This window comes from Pan paniscus, chromosome 13 (genome assembly GCF_029289425.2).
Source record: "Pan paniscus chromosome 13, NHGRI_mPanPan1-v2.0_pri, whole genome shotgun sequence".
NCBI lineage: Eukaryota > Metazoa > Chordata > Mammalia > Primates > Hominidae > Pan > Pan paniscus.
Window position 1 is genome coordinate 26857256 of NC_073262.2, and position 26260 is coordinate 26883515.

Here is a 26260-nt window from a genome sequence, read left to right on the forward strand (position 1 = left end):
AAGAGAAAGAATCCAAAGGAATTACAAATAAGATACAAACAAATTACAAATGTAGAAGGTCCTTTTAACACTTAGAGTGTTGCTGAAGGTAAGCAGACTAAGCAGTATTATTGCTGCTTCATAGAAGTCAAAGCACCAAAATTGATAGGGAAAGGAAGAAACACTTAACTGAGAGAAGTGGAGGAGAAATTAGTTTGAGCAGTGATTTACTTATTGTTTACAAAATACAAAAGTTTTATTGATATCTTTATATTAGAAAAATCCTAAATATTCACTGATAAAAAAAATCTTAAAAGAAAAAAAAAAGATTATCTGGTATCCTATAAGCCCAAAATAACCAGGGGCAACAATTTTATGTAAACAGTATCAAGCTATACATGATATGCTGTTTTACCTGTTGATTTATAAAAAATGCACATTTCTATACCAGCCACATAGTAGTTATGGCATATGGCACAGTAGTTAGTAACACTTGCTATAGAATCAGACTGCCTAGGTCCATAACTTGGCATTTCTTTATAGCTGTGTGACCTTGGGTGATTTATTTTTCTCAATCTCAAGTAAATCATCTTTAAAATAGGGATAACAATAGTACCTCTCTCATGGGGTTGTTGTGTAGATACAATGAGACATTCCATGGTCATTTCCTAGAATAGTGTCTAGCACATTAAGTGTATGTGCTTGATAAATATTAATAACTTTTACTTGTATGTATGTAGAAGTCATTTTTAATGGTTATACAGTATGCAATTATAAGAATGTACCATATATATTTAAATAATCCCCTACTGATAGACATTTAAGTTGTTTCCACTGAGGCAATGCTTTTAAATGTAAGAGCAAGGAAGGAAGAGTGATAAAATCATTTATACAGTTTTGATTCATGAAAAACTATGACACTGACTTTTAACATCAACTTCAAAACCACCCCTTATATTAATATCACCACCGCGTAACTCCAAGAGTTTAATTTGTACATCAGGAGAAAATGTTTATTGGGCTGTGTGATTGCCTATACCTGCTACCCCCTACCCCAAATGATAAATCTAGAATTAAGACAATGGTGAGCATTTTCTCTTCTACATTGACTTCATCACCACAGTAGGGGTCTTAAGCTGATCTATCTCCTTGGCATACAGTAATAGAAAACCATCACAGCGAGAAACTCACACTTCTAAGAAGTGCAAGTTATTTAGATTAAATCAGTACAAAAAAACCTGAAATATTTCTATCTAAGGATTCTCAGCCCGTTCTATGGTGGTGGGGTGGGGTGGAGGGTGCCTAAGGCCTTGGGAATAACCCACCAGCTGTCTATCACTTCATCTCCTATATCATTTTTTGTTAAAAAGCTAAACTTTAGAGCTGGATATAGGTACTCCAGAACATTAACAAAATACAACCAGAAATCTGTATTTCTCAACCAAATCACTGTGGTTTAGAAAGCTTATTGGAAAGATTCATAAACATTTACCACTGTTGAAAAGAAATATTACCCCCAGTCAGATCCAATTGATCTAGCCTTCCTAGGACATGAAAATTTGGAAAAAAACTTTTTAGTTAATAACTAAATCTGATGTATTCATAACACAGAAGCCTCTTACAGAAACTAAGGATCTCATTATCAGGGGCAATCAAGTGTCACTTTATTCAGTTTTCATGCAACAATTAATTCACATGTGCCTAAAGAACTGAAGAGGCACATCGTATTAAATCTAAAATCATTCAATTTACCACTGAATCAAACCTTTGGTTGGTATATATGTTCTATTCCCAGAAAAAAAATTCTAAGCTTAAATAATTCACAAAAGGATCTACTACTTTTGTTTACACTATATAATTTATATACATAGAGAATTTGTTTTTAGATACAAAGCAAACCATGATGATGATTTCTATAATAGAAGTCTTACCTGTAAATACTAAAGTCTACATTTCGGCCCATACATTTTAAATATGTTATCCTACTGGATGGCATTGTGTCAGATGTTATAATTTAGTAAATTTACTTTAAACTAAATGATGATTCATTTTTACTATGCAGATTTCAGGTAACTACATATGTTTGTGTAGTCTAATTACCCAAAGGTATTTTTCACTTGAATTTCAAGTCTCAAGCCAGTATATCTATGACGATAAGTGCTATTATTATATTGAATAGTATGAGCAGGGTAGAACCTATCTTCAAATTAGAATACTGAATTCTCTAGGTTAATAAACACTGGTATACAAAGGCTAAAACAAGAAGTACAGATATGTATATTTAGCTATGATTTCCTCTAGAGGATGAAAATGTCTGATCATGCAAGACTTTTTTAAATGTACTGTCCAATAAGCTTTTAACATTTTCTTCACATGATCTTTCAAATTTAGGATTATGATTCACAATGAACATTTTTTAAAAACTAAACTTAATGATTACAAAACCTAGAGCATTCTTATTCTTATGTTCTCATGTGAAGTTAAATTCTTATTCTATTTTCAACTTAAAAAGAGAGATAGCCAACGTAGCATCCTCTATGAAATATTTGTAGGACAAAAGCAATGGGCTTTGTTTTTCAAAAGTTTAGACATAGAACGCATTCTAAAGACAGAGGGAAGCTGAAGAAAACTTAAGAGGATAAATGTAATGCTGAATTATCACAGAGCAAATATCTTTTCTTTTAATGATCTGGATTCTACAACAGGTAAAAACATATTGAGCATATCTATTAGCTACAATATCATAAAGCACTGAGAGATCTTATCTAAGTTCCAAAGTCTATAATTTAACGACTGCGTAATCCTGCACAAGTTGCTTCCTCTCTCTAGAAGTCACTTTTCTCATCTCAAAAATGGGGATAAAAATAGTAGTTATTTCACTAGATTATTAGAAGGATTAAATGAGAATATAAAGTGACTTACCACAATACCTGCCTCAATAATTGTGGCTTCCTGCTAAATATTCACACATTTACATATACATAAACCCATATCTACACATACACACACACACACACACACACACACACACACACACACGGATATATCTAAACACAGAGAGAAAGAAAAAGGCCCGTATTAGTGATTTTTGACTTTGAACAAAATGATTCTTAATATTTTAATATATGTCTGTTATTTTGTTAAATCTTGGTATAATTTGGCTGGGTGTGGTGGCTCACACCTGTAATTCTGGCACTTTCGGAGGCCGAGGCAGGTGGATCATCTGAGGCCAGGAGTTCGAAACCAGCCTGGCCAACATGGTGAAACTCTGTCTCTACTAAAAATACAAAAATTATCTGGGCATGGTGGTGGGCGCCTGTAATCCCAGCTACTCGGGAGGCTGAGGCAGGAGGATTGCTTGAACCCAGGAGGCAGAGGCTGCAGTGAGCTGAGATTGTGCCACTGCATTCTAGCCTGGTGACAAGAGTGAGACTCCATCTAAAAAAAAAAAAAACAAAAAACTTGGTATAATGCTTAATTTATGGTATTATTATAGTTAATTTTTACACTTCCATTTTAAATAGACTGTTGTGTAAATAAAATAGTATTAAGATCCTGTTTAATGTTATTTCTGCATTTTCAACTTTCACACTAGAGAAGTTGCCAGGCTTTTCTATAATTCTAAAAACCTAAAATGTGCCAGGTAGTATCAGAATGGCATGAAGTTTAACAAAGCAATGAACCAAGGATTTCCAACATATACCTTTGGACAAAACAGTGAAATATAAACTGGAGATATGGCCCTCAGAGTTTCATACCCTCTATCCTACCAATTTCTCTATTAAGTAATCTTGGTACCACCATGATAAAAACAAAATGGTCATTTTGCCTGAGAATTTTTTAAACTTATTTTTATAGTGGCTCTCTTAATGATTTATGTTTTAACAATGGTTGTAATATTTTTGGAAAAAATAGTAGGGATTAGCTCTCTGCCCTACTAGTAGCAAACATGCTACCAATATCAAATCACTAAATGTCTACTATCACATAGCACCAATGATAAAATACTACTTGGCATAAAAAAGAATGAAATCCTGTCATTTGCAGCAACATGGATAGAACTGGAGGTTATTATGTTAAGTGAAGTAAGCCAGGAACAGAAAGAGAAACATGACTTGCTCTCAGTCATATGTGGGAGCTAAAAAAGTTGACCTCATGGAGGTAGAGAGTAGAATGATAGTAACCAGAGGCTAAGTAGGCTGTTTGTGGTGGGGGAATGGAGAGGATGAAGAGAGGCTGGTAAATGGGCCTTAACATACAGCTGGATAGAAGGAATACATTCCAATGTTCCACAGCCGAACAGGGTGAGTACAGTTAACAACAATTATTGCATATTTCAAAATAGCTTGAAGAGAGGACTTGAAATGTTCCCCACACATTGACATGATAACTACTCAAGATGATGGCTAAACTGAATAACCTGACTTAATCATTACACTGTCTATGTATGTAAAAAAATACCACTTGTAACCCATAAAAAGGTACAAATATTGTGTATCACTTTAAAAAATTAAAAAAGAATCACCAATGGCTTAACAATCTTGCTTCTCAAAGTAGAGTGCTATGCCAATGTAAAGAGAGGTGTTCAGGGAGAGTCCACCTTTGTCCTTTGCTTTTACTCAGTATTTTAATTAATTAATTAATTAAGACATTAAAAAGGTCAGGGAAAAGTGGTTTAACAGCGGATTGTATAAACAAAAACTGCCTGCTCTAGTTCCCCACAAACTCCTTATTACCCAGCATTGTGACATAGCTTCTAAATACAGTAACATACTATAAGATGATATTTAATATAAATGTTAAATCTAGAAAAAAGCAATAGCTGTATGATCATTTATTGTGAGCTGTTGAAGAGAGATTCCTATCATTAAAAAAAAACTATGAATGCCAACAATAGTGGATTGATCAAATAAATTATGATACTTCCATTTAGTTTCTATTCTGTATTTTAAAACAATGTTGATGAATATGTATTGACATAAAAATAAATTCAAGATGGATCAAGTGAAAAAAAGATTCATAACAGTATGCACATTTTGATCCCATTACAAAAATAATATAAATAAACACATCCCTCCTCTGTCTTACTTGCTCCCCCTCACCTTTCTCTCCATTTATATACACAGAGTAACAAAAGGTTTGGAATGCAAAACATGCTTGCTAACACTGGGTATCTCTGAGTAAGGGAATTAGATATTCTGAATTTTTTTTCTCATGTATCCATACATTTTAATTTTCCAAAAGAGAAGACACATTGTTTCTGTAACACAGACAAAAAATTTAAATGAGTGAATCCTGTACTACTAGAAAAACTGGTTTTAGTCTAAGTGTTTTTCTTATTAAAAAACTGTGATATTTTCTCTCACCTATTGGTTATAATGCATTACTTAAAATTATAATCAAGGACTGAATAGCTTCCTTATAAATGACCTTAAAGGTCAAATCTTAAACAAAAGAATCAAATTATTAGTAAAATTAGAAGAAGAATCTTATCAACATGATACAGAGAACAATAATATAGTGAAGAGAGAAGTAATGTATCCACTAAGTGCTAATTAGTTACAATTATCACCAGTCACCTCCTGACTTCTTAAGATAGTCTCTAAAACATAAAAACAGAAAAAAGGAACCTATCAATACATGATCAGGAGAATATTTGATGAATGCACAAATACTGTAGTGTACAGCCACACCAGACTTTTTGCCACAGGAGTTACCTGCTGGAAGTATTCCTTCAACAATCCTGTGTGACAAGAGCTCTTAGATTCAGAAGATAAGGGTACTATGACACAGAGACAGCATCACTGTGAAATAACCAATCAAAAATCTTTGCTTCCATTCTTTCATTACATTTCTCTCTCAGTAAGATCCAAGAAACAAAAGGTAGTCAGATCTTCAATGTCCACTAAGAGGTCTCCTTAGGTTCAACTGAATGTGCAAATTCACGGGACAACCATAGGCCATCCTGAACACCTGTCCACCCAGAATATTACAGGACAAGAACTAATGCATGTGAGCAGGGCAGAATCAGGTATTCCTCTTCTGCAGGAGTCTCTGCAGGTTCCATGTAGTGGTTCACATAGCTATCTAGGAGCTTTTTTTTTCCTGGCCTCTTAGATCGCAGCTTAGGTACAACTTGAGATTTACATCAAGCAGGTGAGGGAGCTGCACTGACCTAGAGGCTTCATGCCCCACCAGAGCCAATATTTCTTGTAACAACTCAATGGCCACAGCTGCCAGAATCAAGGGACATGTCCACTTATAAGTCACCACATACAGAGAGACCCAAAGATATGGCTTCCTGCCAGGTGTTTGTAGTGCTACCAGTTCAGATGAAGCTTACCAATTAGGGGTTATTTCTACCACAAGCAATGTTGTCTATTAACACAGTTGACATACTACCCTTATCAGATTACCAAGGAAACAGAGCTAGAGTTAAAAGAAAGTCAAATTCTCATGCTGAAGGAAAAGAGTTTGTTAAAACTTTTGCCCACACAGGGCAATATACTTCCTTATAGCACTGGTAAGAGTTGAGGTAAGAATGACCATTCAGTTACTATGAGATGTTAGAAGCCAGCTTAGGGGATGGGGCTGAGGGTAGGGTGAGAATAGGAGGCTGGGGATAATGTAAGACAAGGGAAATGAATCGAAGAAAATTTTCTTGTAACTCTGAACAACATCTTATTTCTACTTGCTTTAATTCTAGGTAGCAGTTTAATAAAAACAGATCTAAATGTATTGTTTTTATTTTGTAAGCAAGTAGAGTGAGGTCCTAGACTATTTTATTTAAATAATCCATCTAGAATGAATCTATAAAATACAGATTTACCTCTTCAGCTTTAGAGGTATCAGAACTTAAGAAAATTTTATGTCTTGGCAAATAAAATGTTTACTAAAATCTTAAAGTTTTGTTTAGCTTGCATGTCTAATGATAATTTGTAAAGAAAATCAATTATGACAAAAATATCGTAGTTATTATTGTCACTAACAATTGCTGAGTGGCTGTTAATTGGAGTTCAAAATGGTTCTTTGATGTAGACACATTTAAAGATCATAGACATTTCAATGTCTAATACAGCGTGTGGTTCAGAGTGGGTGCTCAATAGAACTGCTGAATTGATGAACATTCAGAGACTGTACTTTTGCATTCTATTTTGCACAGCTATTACCTACATAACCAAAACTTTTATCAACATCAATTAGTGTTTCTTAGCATTAACCAGAATGGACATAGCTAACCTTAAATCTACACTCAGTTCAACAAATACTTACTGAATACCTCTATGTGCCATGCTCTGTGGTAGGTACTGGGAACATCACTTTTGCTTTCCAGGTGTTCTCTCAAAATTCTAATACAATGACAGAGAGTACAAAATTGGGTGGGTGCACTGAAGAATGAGAAAAGAAGTCTTTCTGACAGGATGTCTAGGCCAAGTCTTAAGTTAGAATGAGACAAACGCAGGTAAATGAAGTACATTCTGCATTGAAGAAAGAGCTTGAGCAAAGGTGCTGAGGTGAAAAAAACACGGTAGCTGGGCACAGTGGCTCTTGCCTGTAATCCCAGCACTTTGGGAGGCCAAGGCAGGTGGATTGCCTGAGCTCAGGAGTTCAAGACCAGGCTAGGCAACACAGTGAAAATCCATCTCTGTTAAAATACAAAAAATTAGCCGGGCGTGGTGGCGTGCACCTATACTCCCAGCTATTCAGGAGGCTGAGACAGGAAAAACTGGGAGGTGGAGGTTGCAGTGAGCTGAGATTATGCCATTGCACTCCAGCCTGGGTGACACAGCGAGACTCTGTCTCAACAAAAAAAAAAAAAAAAAGAAAAGAAAATGGTATATGCGGTAGATCTAAATACAGTTTAGTACTGCTGAAGAAAACACTAAATACTATAGTGAGGAAGTAAGAAAAAATGAGGCTTCATCAGGAGATAAATATAAAATATTTACCTAGTAGAACAATGGTATACATTTATTATTGATTGATTGATTGACTGACTGAGACAGGGTCTTGCTTTGTCACCCAGGCTGGATTTGGAGTGTAGTGGTGTGATCTCAGCTCACTACAACCTCCGCCTCCTGGGCTCAAGGGATCCTCCCACCTCAGCCTCCCAAGTAGCTGCGATGACAGGCGCACAACACCATGCTCGGCTCATTTTTTTTAAAAAAAATTTTTAGAGACATGAAGTCTCACCATAATATTGCCCAGGCTTGTCTTGATCCTCCTCCCTTTGCCTCCTTAAGTGCTGGGATTATAGGTGGAAGCCACCGTGCCTGGCCCAACAATGGCATTTAAAATTAATGCTTATAAATCTACCCAGTGAAAATAATGCTAGAAATGTCCCTTGTCTCCTCCTCAACCCAAAACCTTAAGAATAGCATAAGCTTAATTTTGGAACATACAAATTACAGATATGTCTTATTAACTATACATCAACTAAATGCTGAGTTCATCTTTTTAGCTTTGTTTTGTATATATTCCAGGCAATGAACATAAATAATCTTCCTATCTTTAAGAAAGTTCACATAAGGCTCAGAGTTTAAGTGTTTCCTACTGAAAAGTCTATAATTCACAGAATATCAAACTTCAGCATTTTATTTTGTGATGTTCCTATTCCCTACTTTCCATGTCATCTATGGTTTACCTGATAGGCAGTCATTAACTTCAACACATTCAACTTTGAAGCAACTCATATGATCTTTCGTTAAACTATGATATCCTATATTAATTTCCTTTTCTGAGTTTGATTTTTTTGACATATTTTGTTGAATGATGATTTCAAATGCTCATAATAGTGCCTCTGAGCTGTTACTGTTAAAGGAAATAGTCTGGTTTCCACCACACAACAGAGCATGCTCACAAGCTAGGAGAACACAGAAGCATCTCACAAACTCATGGGTTTGCTCTCCTAACTGAACCTATGGTTCACACAGGTCTACTGGTCCAGCCTCCTCCAATCTTAAAGCTGTTCTCACAAAACGTTCCTCCCCCTCCTACCTTAACAACGCTGGAAAATACCAGGCTATTTGAAGACAGGAGAGGCTCATCACAAAGACTGAAAACAGATCTGCTAGGTCCCTCTTGATACATGGTCCAGAGGAAAGCAGAAATGGTTTGCCTTTCCCTGAGTACTACCCAAGCAGGTTGGGCTTACATATTTAAGACTGTGGATAAAGTCGGCAGCTATCAAACCCCTAATCTTCCTTTTAGAAAGTGGTAATTCTAAATTTATTATCTCCGGATGCTGGCTGTGCAACTCCATCTCTAACAGACTCCAAAGCAGGGAAGAATCTCCCCTGACTACTGGTGTATGGGGCCTGAAAGAAGTAGGACACAAGCAGGAACCATAATTTTAGGAAGTGACTGTAATACATAATTTCAGCTCTCAGGTATGTTATCAGAAATACATTAATATAAAAGTAGTGGGCTATATATAAGAAAGAACGGTCAAGATTGTAATTATTCTGTTTTTCATACTAAAGAAATAAAAGAAGGAAAGAAGAAAGGTAAGGAAGAAAGTAAGAAACAATGAAGGGGAAGAAAATGAGCCAATATAAAGCCTCCAATTATTTTTCAGGAAGTTATCTTAAAGTTATTGCTCCTTTAATTTGTTTGTGTCTTGAGTAAGAGAAGATTGATTTCAGGTGTAAGGACTGATGGGCCCTAGGCAAAATAATTAATAGCTGGGAATAGGCAGGGTTGGGGCTGGGAGAATCGGTTTGCCTCAAAGAAAGGTATCTAGCAGCCAAATTAGAGTATTCAAGGGGTTATGAAGAAGAATATAGCTTTGATCCAGGCTACTACCAGTTTCTAGATAATCTCATCTGGTAGAAGGCACACTATGGAAAGAATCTTTGTGTAGTGGCGGTACTTAAAGACAGCTGGTGCGGGCCGGGCGCGGTGGCTCACGCCTGTGGTCCCAGCACTTTGGGAGGCCGAGGCGAGGGGATCACGAGGTCAGGAGATCGAGATCATCCTGGCTAACAAGGAGAAACCCGTCTCTACTAAAAATACAAAAAATTAGCCGGGCGTGGTGGCGGGCACCTGTGGTCCCAGCTACTAGGCGGGAGAATGGCGTGAACCCGGGAGGCGGAGCTTGCAGTGAGCTGAGATCGCGCCACTCCACTCCAGCCTGGGCGACAGAGCGAGACTCTGTCTCAAAAAAAAAAAAAAAAAAAAAAAAAAAAAAAAAAAAAAAAAAAGACAGCTGGTGGGAATAGTATGTTTCCTTGAGATTCACCCTATATAAGAAAGAGCAAGAGCATGAAGACTCCCTGCTTGGGTGTAAGAAGCTATAGTCCCACCAGAACCCAGGAGAAACAAGTTTGCTAGTATTAGACATATTATCAATCTTCAATCTGAGCAAACAGGGTGGCAATGGTAGGAGAAAACTAGAGCTTGTTGGCACTTACGGACTCAATATAGGCACGTGATTACTGGACTAAAAAGACAGATTAATCCCCATCCAAGAATAGGATTATTAAATACCTTGGCTCAGGAACAGGTTGGGCAGAGTCCACAGGTCAAAGGGCTTAGATATTGGAAAATAAGAAAACAGCAATATTATAACTGGTATATTAACAGGCTTTTCAGGACGTGTAAATTGTACAGTGGTGGGAAAGGCCACCAATAGAGAGGCCATTAGGATCTCCACTTAAAAAAATAAATAAGTGAGCCCTTGTTCACATAGGCAGTGTCATCCAAAATATGTGTAGCACAGGAGTCAGCAAACTAAGACCTGCTGCCTGTTTTTGTATTAAAAAAAAAAAGTTTTCTTGGAAAATAGCAATGCTCATTCATTTATGTATTGTCAATGGCTGCTTTTGCACTAAAAAAGCAGAGTTGAGCCAGGTTCCTAAGGCCTAAATATTTACTATCTGGCCTTTTACAGAAAAAGTGTGCTGACACTTGCATTAGAGTAACACAATCTGGAAAGAACCCTAACGATCCCCAACTTCTATCCCTGCCATTTATTTTATTTCAATTTCTCACATCAATTAAAATTTGGATGTTTTTCAAAAGCAAATTATACTAAAATGAAGACAATAAATGAGTAAAGATCCTGAAATCACAGGAAAGACAAATTCAAAACTAATGACTTAAATTGTGATGAAGCTGCATTGGTACTCAACCCACCCACAACTCCTAAAGGAAATTATAAAAGTAACATGTACCTCAACTTTATTGAAAAACATTTGTAGTTTTTCTTTATTAATTAGTACTCAAGAGGAGATATCATTATTAGCAATGTTTTTATTTGAATACTAAAACATAAAGTGGTTAAGTGAACTGTTTAACAAACTGGGTCATAGATCTCAAGGAATCTGCAAATATCTGCTGAGAAATTTTGACATTCTCCAAGATAATTTGTAATTATTTTTCGTCTTGGTTGTACTTTATTGTGTTAATGAGGATGGTGGTTATAGCTATGTAAGAAATATAAGTGACTGCATTTATATTTGGTTAATACCACTATATACATTTAAGAAACTTTCTAGAAAAAGAGTGTGATTTTTTTCTTACTTTTAGAGTTGTAAATACAACAGTAAAACCTGAGAAATCCATAAAACAATATGTTGGCAAAGAAAAGAGAAATAACATCCAAAGAATCATACCACCATGGTTAATGAAACTCAGGAGTGATTTTATGATTCAAATACTATTAATTATTAAAACTTCCTAAACCAAAGTTCAAACAAGATATTTAATCACCTGTAACAGTAATCACACATATGCCAAAAAAAATTCAGAAAACATTGTTTACTTGAAGTTAAAACAAAATGACTTTAGCAAATTTTTTACATTACACTGAGCTTGTAGAATATAAACAGTTAAGTGTTTATCATGCTTAAGTTGTCAAATACATAAAATTACACACATTTTAAAAGCAGGTTATGCAACTTCATTTATACTATTATTATACATTATTATACTATTACAAACTTTATACATTTATTAATTTACATTTTGAGTAAAGACTATAACTGTTTTGAAAGTAGAAACCTTGTAGTTTTTTACTTTTTACAAATTAAGATTCTAGGGATTACTGTCAAACTTTAGTATGTTGCAGCTTTCCTCTGACAGAAAAAAAAAGCTAAAATGATACATGTATATACATACATGTATGTATATCCATATGGTTACATCTATTCATCTTAAGGTTAAGATGGCAACAGAAAGAGAATTAGTTGAGCAATTCTATAATAATTCTGCTTTCAATCTAATATGTAAACAAAATGGGAAAATATTTTCAGACATCATGACAATGCAATGTTACTATGCATACTATAAAATACATCCTTACATATTTATGAATAAAAAAGTAAGCCCTCTATAGATGTAAAGAAAAGGTACATGAATATATATTTTACTCAAACAAAAGGAAATAAAAATGGAAAAAAAAAACCCATGGGAAATATTTAAAATCCTGAGGACCTGAAAAAATTAAAGATTTTAAAGAGGAGAAAATCTAAAGCTTTCTAAAGATACAGTCTAGATATTCTGATATACTGCCAGCTAGGATATATAAATCAACTTCACTTTTCTTAAAAATTATGTTTATGATATGAATCAATAGCTTTAAACGTTTTCATAGACTGATTCAAGAATTTCATTTTCAAGAATTCTAGTCTTTGGAAATAGAGATGTTGACAAAGTATTACACACACAGACGACACACACACACACACTCACTGCTGTAATATAATAATGAAATACTGTAAACAACCTAAGGCCCAACATTAAGGGAATGGCTAATTATGATGTACACATATAAAGGAATATTACATTTGACAATTTTTAATAATATGAAAACATATTTATGATATGGTAGATTTCCCTTTTTCAATGAGTAAGAAAAACTAGATGCACAATATGATGTCAATTATGTAGGGGGAAAGAGTTGGGGGAAGGGTAGAGGAAAGACAAATGTGCCAAACTCTTCTAATTTTAAATATTTCCTAGATTTGCTAAAGTAAGCATAAAGTGGACTTAAAAAGAGAAACACTAAAAGAAAAAAAGAAATGGCCACTGAGCGACTGATCATTTGAATGCTATTACCAATTACTGATAATTACAATAATCTTATCTATCAGTGAGACTTAACATCACGAACAGCAAAGCAGGGTTATGATACAGGGGAAGAACACTTTGTAAAGGAATAACGATCAAAATAAAATCCTCTTTGATTATAAACTCAGAAAAATTAAAAATCAGTAATAATTATTAGTATTTGATTTTTAAACACCTTGGCAAAATTAAACCGCAAAAACTATTTCAAAAAATGAGTCATTCTGGGATTGGGAAAACTTTTTACAATGGAGAAGAAAATGTATGAGAAAGAATATGAAGAATAAAACAAGGGATAAATAGCATCAGCACCAGAATTAGTCCTATCTAACTTTTTAACAATCTTACTGGAAACATATAGAGCCTCTTTGGTTAGCCAATGAACAGATAGTGAAATGGTCAGGCAATGAGATAAACAGCAGAATTATCTCTAATTCTGAAATATCTCTGTGAAGAATGGTAAAAATCGTAGATATAATTTGACTAAAGTAAGGCATTTAGGGAGAAATGGCAAAAATATATTTATAGAACAAAATAATCATACCCTATCAATCAGTATAAAAAAAGGAAACTTGAAAGTAATTGCTTTTTCCATTTCTCCTGTGAAGTCTTCTGTTTAATTCTGTAACAAAATTCTAGGCATTCTTAAGAATACTAAAAACAAGTAAATATCTTTTAAGTTTAAAAATGTCACTATATTTTGGAATATGTGAGAACAGTCCATGCCTCAGTTAAGTCCTGAAATAATCAGTTTACAATGTATGCAACATGCAAGCAGACAAATACAATTAACCTTCACTATTGTGGTAAGGAAACATGGTGAAAATTTATCAAGTGTCACAAGGATGTATGATAAAATTTGTTCTTTTTTTTTTTACAAAACATATAATTAAAAGATATATAAAGTATGCCTCTCCAGTGAGACTTTTCTTTTCTTTTTTTCTTTGAGACAGGGTCTCACTCTGTCATCCAGGCTGGAGTGCAATGGGTGTGTTCAAAGCTCATCGCAGCCTTGACTTCACAGGCTCAAGCAATCCTCCCACCATGGCCTCCCAAATATCTGGGACTATAGGCCTGCACCACCATGCCTGGCTTTTTTTTTTTTCTTTTTTTTTTTTCTTTTGCACTTTTTGAAGAGACAGGGTTTCACTATGTTGCCCACGGTGCTCGCGAAGTATATATACTCAAGCCATCCACCTGCTTCGGCCTCCTAAAATGCTGGGATTACAGGCATAAGCCACCGTGCCTGCCTCCAGTGAGACATTTTTAAGGCGTGGCTCCATGCATTTTAAGCTTCCAAACACCCAACAGAATCTCACCAGTCACCAATAACCAAGATCCTCCCTGATCCTGTGCTAGAGAAATCCTTAAAGGAACTAGAAGAATTTCCTTTGACTTTTTTTTTTTTTTGAGACGGAGTCTCGCTCTGTCTCCCAGGCTGGGGTGCAGTGGCGCGATCTCGGCTCACTGCAAGCTCCGCCTCCCGGGTCCACGCCATTCTCCTGCCTCAGCCTTCCAAGTAGCTGGGACTACAGGTGCCCGCCACACGCCCGGCTAATTTTTTGTATTTTTAGTAGAGACGGGGTTTCTCCGTGTTAGCCAGGATGGTCTCGATCTCCTGACCTCGTGATCCGCCCGCCTTGGCCTCCCAAAGTGCTGGGATTACAGGCATGAACCACCGCGCCCGGCCTCCTTCGACATTTCTTAATTGAAAAGTAATTTTTAAGTGTATTTACATTCAGATTATCAAATAACATTTTAATTATGCTACTATATTTACATAGCTAACTTAACAGTAAATTTCCAATAAACTAATGCATTAAGGTAAAATTGTTTTACTGTATGCAAACTTAACAGTAACGGTAACCGCAATAGGACAGGAAAATTCTTTACGGGTTACCAGTACAAAATTACCAAGTGTGTATATTTATTGTATGTGTAGAAACTAAATAGAAAACTTTTTTTTTTAATTGTCAGAACCGGCTTTCACACATTTGAAAATATTTTCATATTAAAAAAGCCATTGCCAACTCTTCAGTTAAATATTTATAAATGATGTTAGACTATCTGCAAATTACAGAAATAGATACATGACTTTTAATATAAGCAAATAATATCACAATAAACAATTTATACAAAGTACTTGTCAGTGTTCTTCATCTAGAAGTCTTTGTTCTGTTGTTACCTCTAAAATATCAGCAACATCACAAAGGTACACATTCAAGTAAGTAGTTATTGTAAAAAAACTATATGCAAGCTTTTCATTGATTTACTCACTTATCCATCAAATACACTTCATAAAACACTTTCATTGTGTTCCAATGACAATTTACAAATTCAGATAGCCAAAAGAAGTTCTGACCAAGCTCATATAAGGCCACTATGTTCTTCTGGAATGCCATGTTTAATACGCAAAAAAATGCATTCTGGCAGGAAGTGTTTAAATTAGTAATTCAAGCATACTTTTTGCTTAACAGACATTTTTGAAGCAAATCTTTTAAAGTCAGACAGAATTAAATAATAAAATCTATTTGAGGAAACTTCAAGCATTTTTTCTGTCCTACATAGTAGTTAGCGATAATGGAAAAATATGTTAGGAGATAGAATCAAACTTTATAACACTTTGCTCAATTATTTTTAATGAAGTCATTAAAGAGAAATGACAGTGGAGAATATTAAGTAGTAAACAACTAAGAGCCTCAGAAAATCTCTTTTTTAAAAAAAAGCATTTGCAATGCAAATAAATAAAAGCCATCTGGAAAGCCAAAAAAAATTCACCTATTAGGGCATGTTAAGCCACCCATGGTCTAAACTTCCTTCTTAATAAAATCGCAAATACTGAAAAAAGACCGATAGAAAAAAAATTTAAGTATAAAGCGATGAGATAGGTTTGAATTCTGGCTCTTCCCACTTACTAGCTAAGGAATATTGAACAATTAATTTAACATTTCAGTACTGGATTCACTATCTGGAAAAGATGGACATTACTTAATTTGTAGGGTTTCTGTGAGTATCCAAGAAATAGTACCAGGGTAAAGTATTCATCAAAAGTTTAAATGCTACAGAAATGTAATACATATTATAAGAAGAAAGTAAGGGCAAGGGGAAATACAAAGAAAACAATGCAGACCCCAAATGAAGTAAAGGGTAGGGAGGTGAGAAATTTTGAAAAACAGCACTATAAAAACAGTATTCATTGCGATGTTTAAAGTATTGAAATGTACAGGGTAAAAAACATCATTCTTGATGTAATGTGTTCTGGAATAAACTATGAATCACATTGAAGATTTTAATTTCTGTTCTTTAAAATCAATAAACTTGAACCAGATTTACACTAGTGCTTATTGCATGACCCAGAAAACAAAAGCAAACAAATTACAAAGCAGCAATAAAACAACAACAACTCAGTAAGTTTTTAGAATCTAACTTTATTTTTTTTAACTAAGAAAAGAATTTTGTGGACATTCTCTTCATGCAGCTGCTAAACTTTAAGATCTCAGATTCAAAGGAAGAAACCTAAGTAATGAGAGTACTGCAAATTCATTTGGTTAAATTACAAACCCTAAAGCATATTGTTGTGGGATTTTCTAGCACATTGAATTTAAAATTGGAAAAAATTTATTCTAGTATTGCAGTATGGGTTTCTAAGAATTATAATCTTTCTACTAATTAAGTAACAAGGTCTTCATACAGTCCACATTCCATGACCACAATGCCATTAAATGTACATAGAAATCAATAACAAAAAAAGATATCCTCACAGGCTTGGGGCAAAAACACTTCTAAAAAACTCAGGAGTCACTGAAAAAAAAAATCACAATAGAAATTAGAAGACACTTATTAAAAAAAACAAAAACCTTATATAACAAAGCCTGTGAAATATAGCTAAAGCAGTACTTAAAGGATAATAAATGGCCGTAAGTACTTAAAGTTTAAAAAGATAAAAGGCTGAAAATTAATGAGAAAGTATATAAATTTAAAAGTTAAAAGTCAGCAGAATACATAATGAATAAAGCAAAATTAAAATGTAGAAGGCAGAAAAGACAGTTACAAAAATAAACGGAATAGTAAATAGCACACAATAGAAAATAACAGTAATACAAAAAACTGGTTCCTATTCAAAAAGATTAATAAAATTGCTAATCTTATTACAGGGTTATTCGAGAACAAGAGAAGCATAAATAAAAATATTAAATATTTAAAATGAAACAACAAATAATGCATACATTAAACAAATAAGAGAATATTAAGAACTTTATGCCAATGAATGTGAAAACACAGATGACTTAGATGAATTCGTAGAAAAATACAATGTATTATCTAAAGAATAAACTGAGACTCTAAATAATCCTTTGACAACTAAAAAAAAAATTACATCAAAAGTTAAAAATGCTCTCACACACACAAAAAGCAACCTTAATAGGTTATAGATGAATTTCACTATGCATTCAAGAAACACAATTCTAATCTTATACAAAACTTCCAGAGAATAGAAAAAAGGTATGGACTCATTTTTTAAAAAGGGCAATTACAGGCCAATCTCACTTCCTAAACAGAAATGCAAAATGCCAAAACTAAACATTTTTAAACTAATCCAGAAAGTATGAAAAAGATAACATGACAAAGTCTGTTTTGGTTAAATTTAGGAAATCATATAAATATAATTCACTACATTAACAGATTAAAAGAAAAAACTATACAGTTATCATCTCAATAAACACATTCAATATAACTCAATATTTGTGTGTGATATAAACTTTTATACAAAAATTTGAGCTTTCTAAATATAATAAAAGGCATCCACAAGAAAAAAAGAGTAATAATTAAAGGTAACACCTGGAATGTATTCCTTTTATGATTGGCAACATTACAAGAAAATGCTCATTATCAGCACTGTAGATTCTAGCCCACAAAAAGCAAAAGAAGAAATAAAAGGCATAAGGTTTGGAAAAGAACAAACAAAAGCATTATTATTTGCTGAGAATGATCATCTCTTTTAAAAATACCCAAGAATCCACAAATATGTTATCAGATTTAAAAAGAATGTTTAGTAAGCTTTCTAAACAAATATATTTTAAAAATGTACAAAAGACAACTGCATTTCTTTATATAAGCAAGAGGTAGAAAATGAATTTTAAAGTACCAAGACTACACATAAGAAAGTTACAGGGAAGATTTCAAAACTTTGAGAGACATTAAAGTAGAGTAAAATATAAGGAGAGGTATTCCATGGTCTTGGACATAAAATTAAATTATAATAATTAGATCAATTCCAATCAAAATCCCCACAAGATTTCTTATAGAACATGCCAAACTGATTATGAAATTTCTAACAGAGTACTATGTGACATGTCTTACATTATCAACTACCAAGACTTATCTAAACTTACAGCAATTAAGGGAAGATTCAGAACTACTTCACCAATGCAACACAATAGTGAGTTCAGAAGCTGACCCATACACATATGGAAATACAATTATAAGACCAAGTAGACACTGAAAATCAATGGTAAAGAAAAACCTATTCAATAAACGGCCAAGCGCGGTGGCACACGACTGTAATCCCAGCACTTTGGAAGGCCGAGGCGGGCGGGTCATGAGGTCTGGAGATCGAGACCATCCTGGATAACACAGTGAAACCCCATCTCTACTAAAAATACAAAAAATTAGCCGAGCGTGGTGGCACGCGCATGTAGTCCCAGTTACTCAGAAGGCTGAGGCAGGAGAATCGCTTGAACCCGGGAGGCGGAGGTTGCAGGGAGCGATGGCACCACTGCACTCCTGCACTCCAGCCTGGAAGACAGAGCGAGACTCTGTCTCAAAATAAAAAAAGAAAAAAAAAAAAGAAAAGAAAAACCTATTCAATAAGCAGTGAAGGGATTGTTAATCAAAGAAGGCAAAAATAATTAGATCCTTATCCCAAACCCTGAACGGAAATTCAATCAAGGTGCAGATGGGTATAAAGACCTAAATGTGAAAGATAAAGCTTTAAAACTTAAACAGACAAAAAAGAATTCTAGGAGACTTTCTTAAACACAATACACGCACACACACACACAAAAATAAGAAAATTTCTACTAAGTTAAAATTAACTATTTCTATTTATCAAAGACAACACAAATCACAAATTTGGAGAAGACATTAGCAACACACTTAAGAAGCAGATCAGTATCAGAACATAAAAAGAATCCCTATGAATCTAAAGTAGAATCATGAATGCATTATATACATATAAAAATATATTTATCTCATTAGCAATTGGGGAACTGTAAATTAAAATTATAACATGCCATTTCACATCCATCACCTGGCAAAATTTAAATCTAAAATGAGGGACACAAAAGCCAGGGACAGAGAAACAGCAAAACAATGGAAACTCTCATACTCTGATGGTGGGAATATAATATTGACACAATAATTTTGGAAAACGTAGTGAATTTATCCAATAAAGTTGAACATAAGCATACACTGTGATCTTGCAATTCCACCTAAACATACCCAAGGGTAGTGTTTCTCAAAGTATTCACTGTGAGCAAACTCTTGTTTTTCTTTCTTTCTAATCTTTTGCTAATTAATACTTACGTAAAATACAATGAAAATGAATTACTAAATTCTAAAATACTAAATTTCTAAAATGACTGTAAAAGTGATCATGTACTTGGATGTTGCAGCAACGTGAAGTTGCCATAAAATGTTCTAAAAAGTCTCAATATTTGTACTTATTTTGTTGCAGACCAGTGACAGCTTACGGATCACCACTGTGATTCATGGGACACATTTTAGAAAGTATTGTGCTAGAGCAGTGTTATCCAAAGAACTTACTGTGATAAAAGAAATGTTCTATATCTGCGTTGTCCTCTATGTCCACTGTCATATGTGGGCTGTTAAGCACAAATAAAAGAGATAAATAACTAACTTTTAAAATTTCATTTAAATCAAATAAAATTTAAATGTAAGTCGTGATGTATGGCTAGTGGCTACTGTTGTAGTAGTGTAGCCTCAGAGTAATTCTTGAACATATGCACCAAGAGAATTTATACATAATCAAAGAAGTTCATTGGAACACGCTGGGCACAGTGGCTCATGTCTGTAATCCCAGCACTTTGGGAGGCCATGGCAGGAGGATCGCCTTGAACTTAGGAGTTTGAGACCAGCCTGAGCAACACAGGGAGGCCTTGTCTCTACAAAAACTAAAAATAAGCCAGGTGTAGTGGCGCCCACCTGTAGTCCCAGCTACTCAGCAGGCTGAGGTGGGAGAATCACTTGAGCCCAGGAGGTCGAGGTTGCAGTGAGCTGTGATTGTGCCACTGCACTCTGGCCAGGATGACAAAGCAAAACCCTGTCATAGAAAAAAAAAAAAAAAGAAAAAAAGAAAGAAAGATAAAATGATACAAAGAAAAAAAGAAAGAGAAAAGAAAAAAACTTCATTGGATCAGTATTCCTAACAGCAAATAAATAAACTTGAAATAACTCAAATACCCATCACTAGTAGGATGGATAAATAAATTATAATACATTTAAATAGAATGCTTCAAATCAATGAACATGAGCAAACTATAGGTACACACACCAACACCAACATATGTATGAATCTCAAATAATATAATACTGGGTGAAATAAGCCAGAGAATGCATACGGTGTAAGTTCCTTTGTATAAATTTTATAACCAGGCCAAACTAAATATACTGTTAAAGATAAATAGACTATATAACTATTTTTTAAAAAGCAAGAGATGATTAAACCCAAAATTCACATTAGTAGTTACCTCTGGGAGGAGTCAAGCAGATAGGATAAGAGAGCAACACAGAATAATAAAATGTTTATATTCTCATTATTATGGTATTACAGGTTCATAGATATTTATTTTATTATTAAGCTTCAAAATTTACCATGTCGTGTATTTTATTTTGTATTAAATATTAGGCAATAAAAAATTTTAAATGTAAATGCTAAAGTATTTTGTAAAAACAGTGGTACTGAGACACAGCTGTCATGAAAGAAAAGTGCATCATATAATGAAAAACGGGTCAATTCAATAAGAAGATATAACAGTTATCAACATATGTGCACCTAACAATACAGCCCCAAGATACATAAAGCAAAAACTCACAGAATTGCAGGAGAAATAGACAGTTCAACAATAACAGTTGGCATCTTCAACACTACACTTTTGATAATGAACATACAAATCTAAATAGAAGATGAGCAAGGAAAAAGAAGGCTTGAACAATCCTAGAAACTAATAGACATCTATAGGAGACTCCACCCCAGGTAGAATACACATTGTCTCTCTTTTTTTTTTTTTTTTTTTTTTTTGAGACGAACTCTTGGGTCTGTCGCCCAGGTTGGAGTGCAGTAATGCGATATTGGCTCACTGCAACTTCTGCCTCCTGGACTCAAGTGACAGAATACACATTCTTCTAAAGTAAATACACAGCATTTTCCAGGATAAGTCACATGTTTATGGCATAGAAAACAAACACCGATATATTTTTTAAAGTTTGAAACCAAACAAAGTGGGTTTATCAGACTGTATGGAATGAAATGAGAATTTAATAGAAGGAAATTTGGAAAATTCATGAATATGTGGAAATTCAACAACATACTCCTAAATAATCAATAGGTCAAAGAACAAATCAGAAGGAAAGTTAGATATACTTTGAGATAAATTAAGACGAAAACATAACATATGAAAACTTATAGTATGCAGAAAAAGCAGTGCTAAGAGGGAAATTTATAGCTGTAAATGCCCACAATAAAAAAGATCTCAGCTGGGCATGGTGTCTCAGGCCTGTAACACCAGCACTTTGGGAGGCCAAGGCAGGTGGATCACCTGAGATCGAGAGTTCGAGACCAGCCTGACCAACACGGAGAAACCCCGTCTCTACTGAAAATACACAATTAGCTGGGTGTGGTGTCACATGCCTGTAATCCCAGCGACTCAGGAGGCTGAGGCAGGGGAATTGCTTGAACCTGGGAGGCAGAGGTTGCAGTGAGCCAAGATTGCACCATTGCACTCCAGCCTGGGCTACAAGAGTGAGACTCCATCTCAAAAAAAAAAAAAAAAAAAAAACTCAATAACAGTCTTATACCATAAGAAAATAAACATTACAACAGAGATAACAAAACTGAGGCTAGAACAAAAGAGAAAAATAAACCCACAAAGCAAAAGTTTGTTCTTTAAAATAATCAACAAAATTTACAAACCTTTAGCTAGACTACCCAAGAAAAAAAAGAGAGAAGGGTAAAATTAGGAATGATAACAAGAATGTCACTACTGACCTTATAGAAATAAAAAGCCCAGGACTAGATGGCTTCACTGGCGAATTCTACCATTCAAGAAAAATTAATGTCAATCCTTATCAAGCTCTTTAAAAAAACAGAAGAGGAAAGAATACTCCTTAACTCATACTGTAAGACCAGCATATCTTGACACAAAAGCCAAAGAAATCCCAAGAAAACTATAGATCAATAGCTCTTATAAATACAAATTCAAGAATACTCAACAAAACACTATAAAATTTAATCTAGAAGAATTATTATATCATAATTAAATGATTATATTAAACCATATGATCATCTCAACAAATGCAGAAAAAGCATATGACAAAATATAACATCCTTTCATGACAACACACACACACACACACACACACACACACACACACACACTCAACAAATGGAACAGAAGGAAATTTCCTCAGCCTGACAGAACATCTGTGAAAACCTCAAAACTAACATAATGGTAAGACAGTAAAAGCTTTCCCCTAAGTAATCAGGAACAAGAAAAGGATGTCTGCTCACACCTCTTCTATTCAATATGGTACTAAGCATTCCAGCCAGGGAAACTGGGAGAAAAAAAAAAAAAAGAAAAACAGAAATGAAAAGACATCCAGATTAGAAATAAAACTATTTCTATTTGCAGATGACATAATCTTATGTATAAAAAAACCCGGAAGAATCCACTAAAATATTTTAGAGCTAATAAGGTCTGCAAAAATGCAGAATACAAAATTAATATGCAAAAAGCAGTTGTATTTCTAAAAACTAGCAATGAACAAACCAAAAATGAAATTAAGAAAACAATTCTGTTTACAATAGCATTAAATGGAATAAAATACTTAAGAATAAATTTAGCCAAGAAGTGTAAGACTTGTCCACTGAAAACTACAAAACACTGTTTAAAAAATTAAAGGAAATGTACAGAAATGAAAAGACATACTGTTCATGGATTGGAAGAGTTACTACTGTTAAGATGGCAATAATTCCCAAACTGATCCACAGACTCAATACAATCTCCTACTAAAATTTCAACAGTCTATTTTTCATTTTCAGAAAGGGACAAGCTGATTTTAAAATTCATATGAAAATATAAGGAACCCTGAATAGCTAAAACAATCTTAGAAAAATCAAGAAACAAAAAAACTATAGTAAGGAAACACACTTCTTGATTTCAAAACTTACTACACAAAGCTACAGTAATCAAAACAGTGTAGTATTGATATAAGGAGAGACGTACAGACCAACAGGATATTACTGAAAGCCTGAAATACACCCATATGTCTTTGATTAACAGATTTTTGACAGGAGTGCTAAGGCAATTCAATGGGGGGATATAGTCTCTTCAAGATATAATGTAAATTTTCATAACCTTGGAATAGGCAATAATCTATTAAATTAACACCAAAAGTTAAAGTAACAAAAGAAAAAAATAAATGAGATAAAATTTTTGTGGATCAAATGACATTATAGAGAGTGAAAAGACAGCACACAGAATGGGAGAAAATATTGCAATCATATATGATAAGGGTCTAGTATCCAAAATATATAAAGAACTCTTACAATTCAATAATAAAAAGATAATGAAAAGGCAAACACCAAAAAGTGGAAAAGGATTTGAATAATCATTTCTCTAAAATGGAAAAGGATTTGAATAAACATTTCTCTAAAGAAGGTATGCAAATGGCTAATAAGCACATGAAAACATTTGGAACATCGTTAGCCATCAGTAAAGGCAAATCAAAACCAAATGAGATAAAATTTCAACCTCACTTGATGGCTGTAACAAAAAAGACACAACAAGTGTTGGTAAGGAAGTTGAGAAACTGGAACCCTCGTATGCTAATGAAAATGGTGCAGCTACTTTGAAAAACAGTTTGGTAGTTCCTTGGATGTTAAACATAGAGTTACCATGAGACCCAGCAATTACATTCCTAGGAATGTGTTAAAATATATGTTAACACAAAAACTTGTACACAAATGTTTACAGCAGCATTATCCATAACCAAAAAGTGAAAGCAACCCAGATGTCCATCATCAAATACTGATGAATGGATAAACAAAATGTTGTAGATCCTCATATGAAAAATTACTTAGCCATAAAGGAGATTGAAGTACTGATGCACATTAGCATATGAATGAAACCTTATTCAAGTGAAAGAAGCCAGACACAAAAGGCCACATATTATATAAATTCATTTATATGAAATGTCCAGAATAAGCAAATCTATATAGTTAGAAAGTAGATTAGAAGTTGCCAGACGATATGGGAAGGAGGGAGGTACTTGGAAGTTACTGCTAACAGGTATAGGGTTTGTTTTCAGGGAGATAGAAATATTCTGGAATTAGATTTGGTGATGGCTCCACAAAAATGTGAATATGCTGAAAACCAAGGAATTGCATGCTCTAAAATGATTTAAATTGTAAATTTCATGCTATGTGGATTTTACCTCAATAAAAAATGAAAGCCACCCTTCTCCCCCACAGAAAGCAAGTACTACAGTACTAGGTATACAGTAATTACTCAACAAATTTCAGTTATTTTTCCTGTTTGCTTTCTTGTTCAAAAGATATTGCCATAGTCCTAACTAGCTAGAAATACAGCTGGAGTGCAAAACCACAGCATAACAATTATTCTATGGCTAGCTCCCACTGACAGATTTCCATAAATTTCTAGTGCTATCCAAATTCCTCCCTTGGTTCAAAGCAAAGTGAAGAATGGATGGTGCACGAAATCCACTTGCCACAAGATTTCTAGCTTCTAAAGAGCTAAGGTGATGTCCAATTTCTGGGTACAATCACTGGGCAGCTGAGAACCAGTGAATACACAGGTTGATGCCACTGTCTAGTCAAGCCACAGTCCAGTCAATCCATCACATGTTACCAGAAACTCCCAGCAACCACAGGAAAATGCTTCTTTTTTACCATTTCCCACAATGTGGTCAATATGACTCTTGCTGGCACCACTTCTCAGACACTAACATTACTAATGAAATTCTATTTCTTTGCTCCTCCTGCCTCACCCTTTGAGCACTGCAGTACTTTCTGGGAGTACACAAGAATTCATGTCAGAAGAGTGGACTAGACTATTCCAACATCCCAGGATGAGACAGGGCAATTTTTCACAGAGAGGCTTATCTCATACCCACCCTAGGAAATTTATTCACTTCTTTTCTCAAGGGAGCAAAGTAGTAACTTCAGGCCTTATGGGGGACTTTTCAACCACAGAGTTTCCCCTGAGTACATTCAGTCCCCTGTTTTCTACTCCATTCTTTTCTCTTTTAGTGGTTATCATTTGTCTTTTACTGAACAAGTCATGTTACCTTGACCCTCCTTTTGAATATGTTCTTCCTCATTCCTGGAAAGCCTTACTCTTCTCTACTCTCCAACTCCAAAACAGCAAACTGCTCTTCATTCTTCAGGTCAGTGCTCCCTGAAGAAGACTTTGCTAATGTCCAAAAATAGATTTGGCGGCTTCTTTTCTCAGTTCTTATTTTCTCACAAAACTCTCCACTAAAGCATTTGCCAGGTTGTATTATTATTGTTGATTTTCAACATAGGTATGTGCATATCCTCACTAAACTATAAATTCTTCAAAGGCAGATGTTGTGTTTACTCATCTTCATAATTCCAGCACCTAATAAGTAGTAAGCATTTAAAAAACAATTTCTTAAATAAATGGGTGGGAAACCAAAAAAGGCCTATCAGGAGCCTTAATATATGTTAACGTTTCTCGAGTCCTACTGAGACGGACCAGGCATTGTATCAACAACTTTGTATGCATTATCCCTCTGAATCTTCCAAAAAACCATGAGAAGGAGGTAGTTAGTAACCTTTTTTTGAACAGGTAAAATGATGCTTTACAGAGACAGAATGTTTCAGGATCTGAACTTAAATTAATCATCACCAGTTTATGCTCCTATCCACCTTAGA

The 26260-nt window shown here is 34.4% G+C and overlaps 1 protein-coding gene across 6 annotated transcripts in view; it reads right to left on the reverse strand.

Moving 5' to 3' along the window:
* Window positions 1–26260, reverse strand: part of MBD5 (methyl-CpG binding domain protein 5) — a 497156-nt gene that overhangs the window by 443861 nt on the left and 27035 nt on the right. The window contains exons 2-3 of one of the 6 annotated variants that reach the window (XM_063595138.1): window positions 20269–20386; window positions 19870–19928 (exon numbers count right to left, since the gene is read on the reverse strand). The exons of 4 other annotated variants lie outside the window; for them this stretch is intronic. The gene's annotated coding sequence lies outside the window, so the exon portion shown is untranslated. The remainder of the gene's footprint in view (window positions 1–19869; window positions 19929–20268; window positions 20387–26260) is intronic. One more of the 6 variants, XM_063595137.1, reaches the window with a different exon arrangement.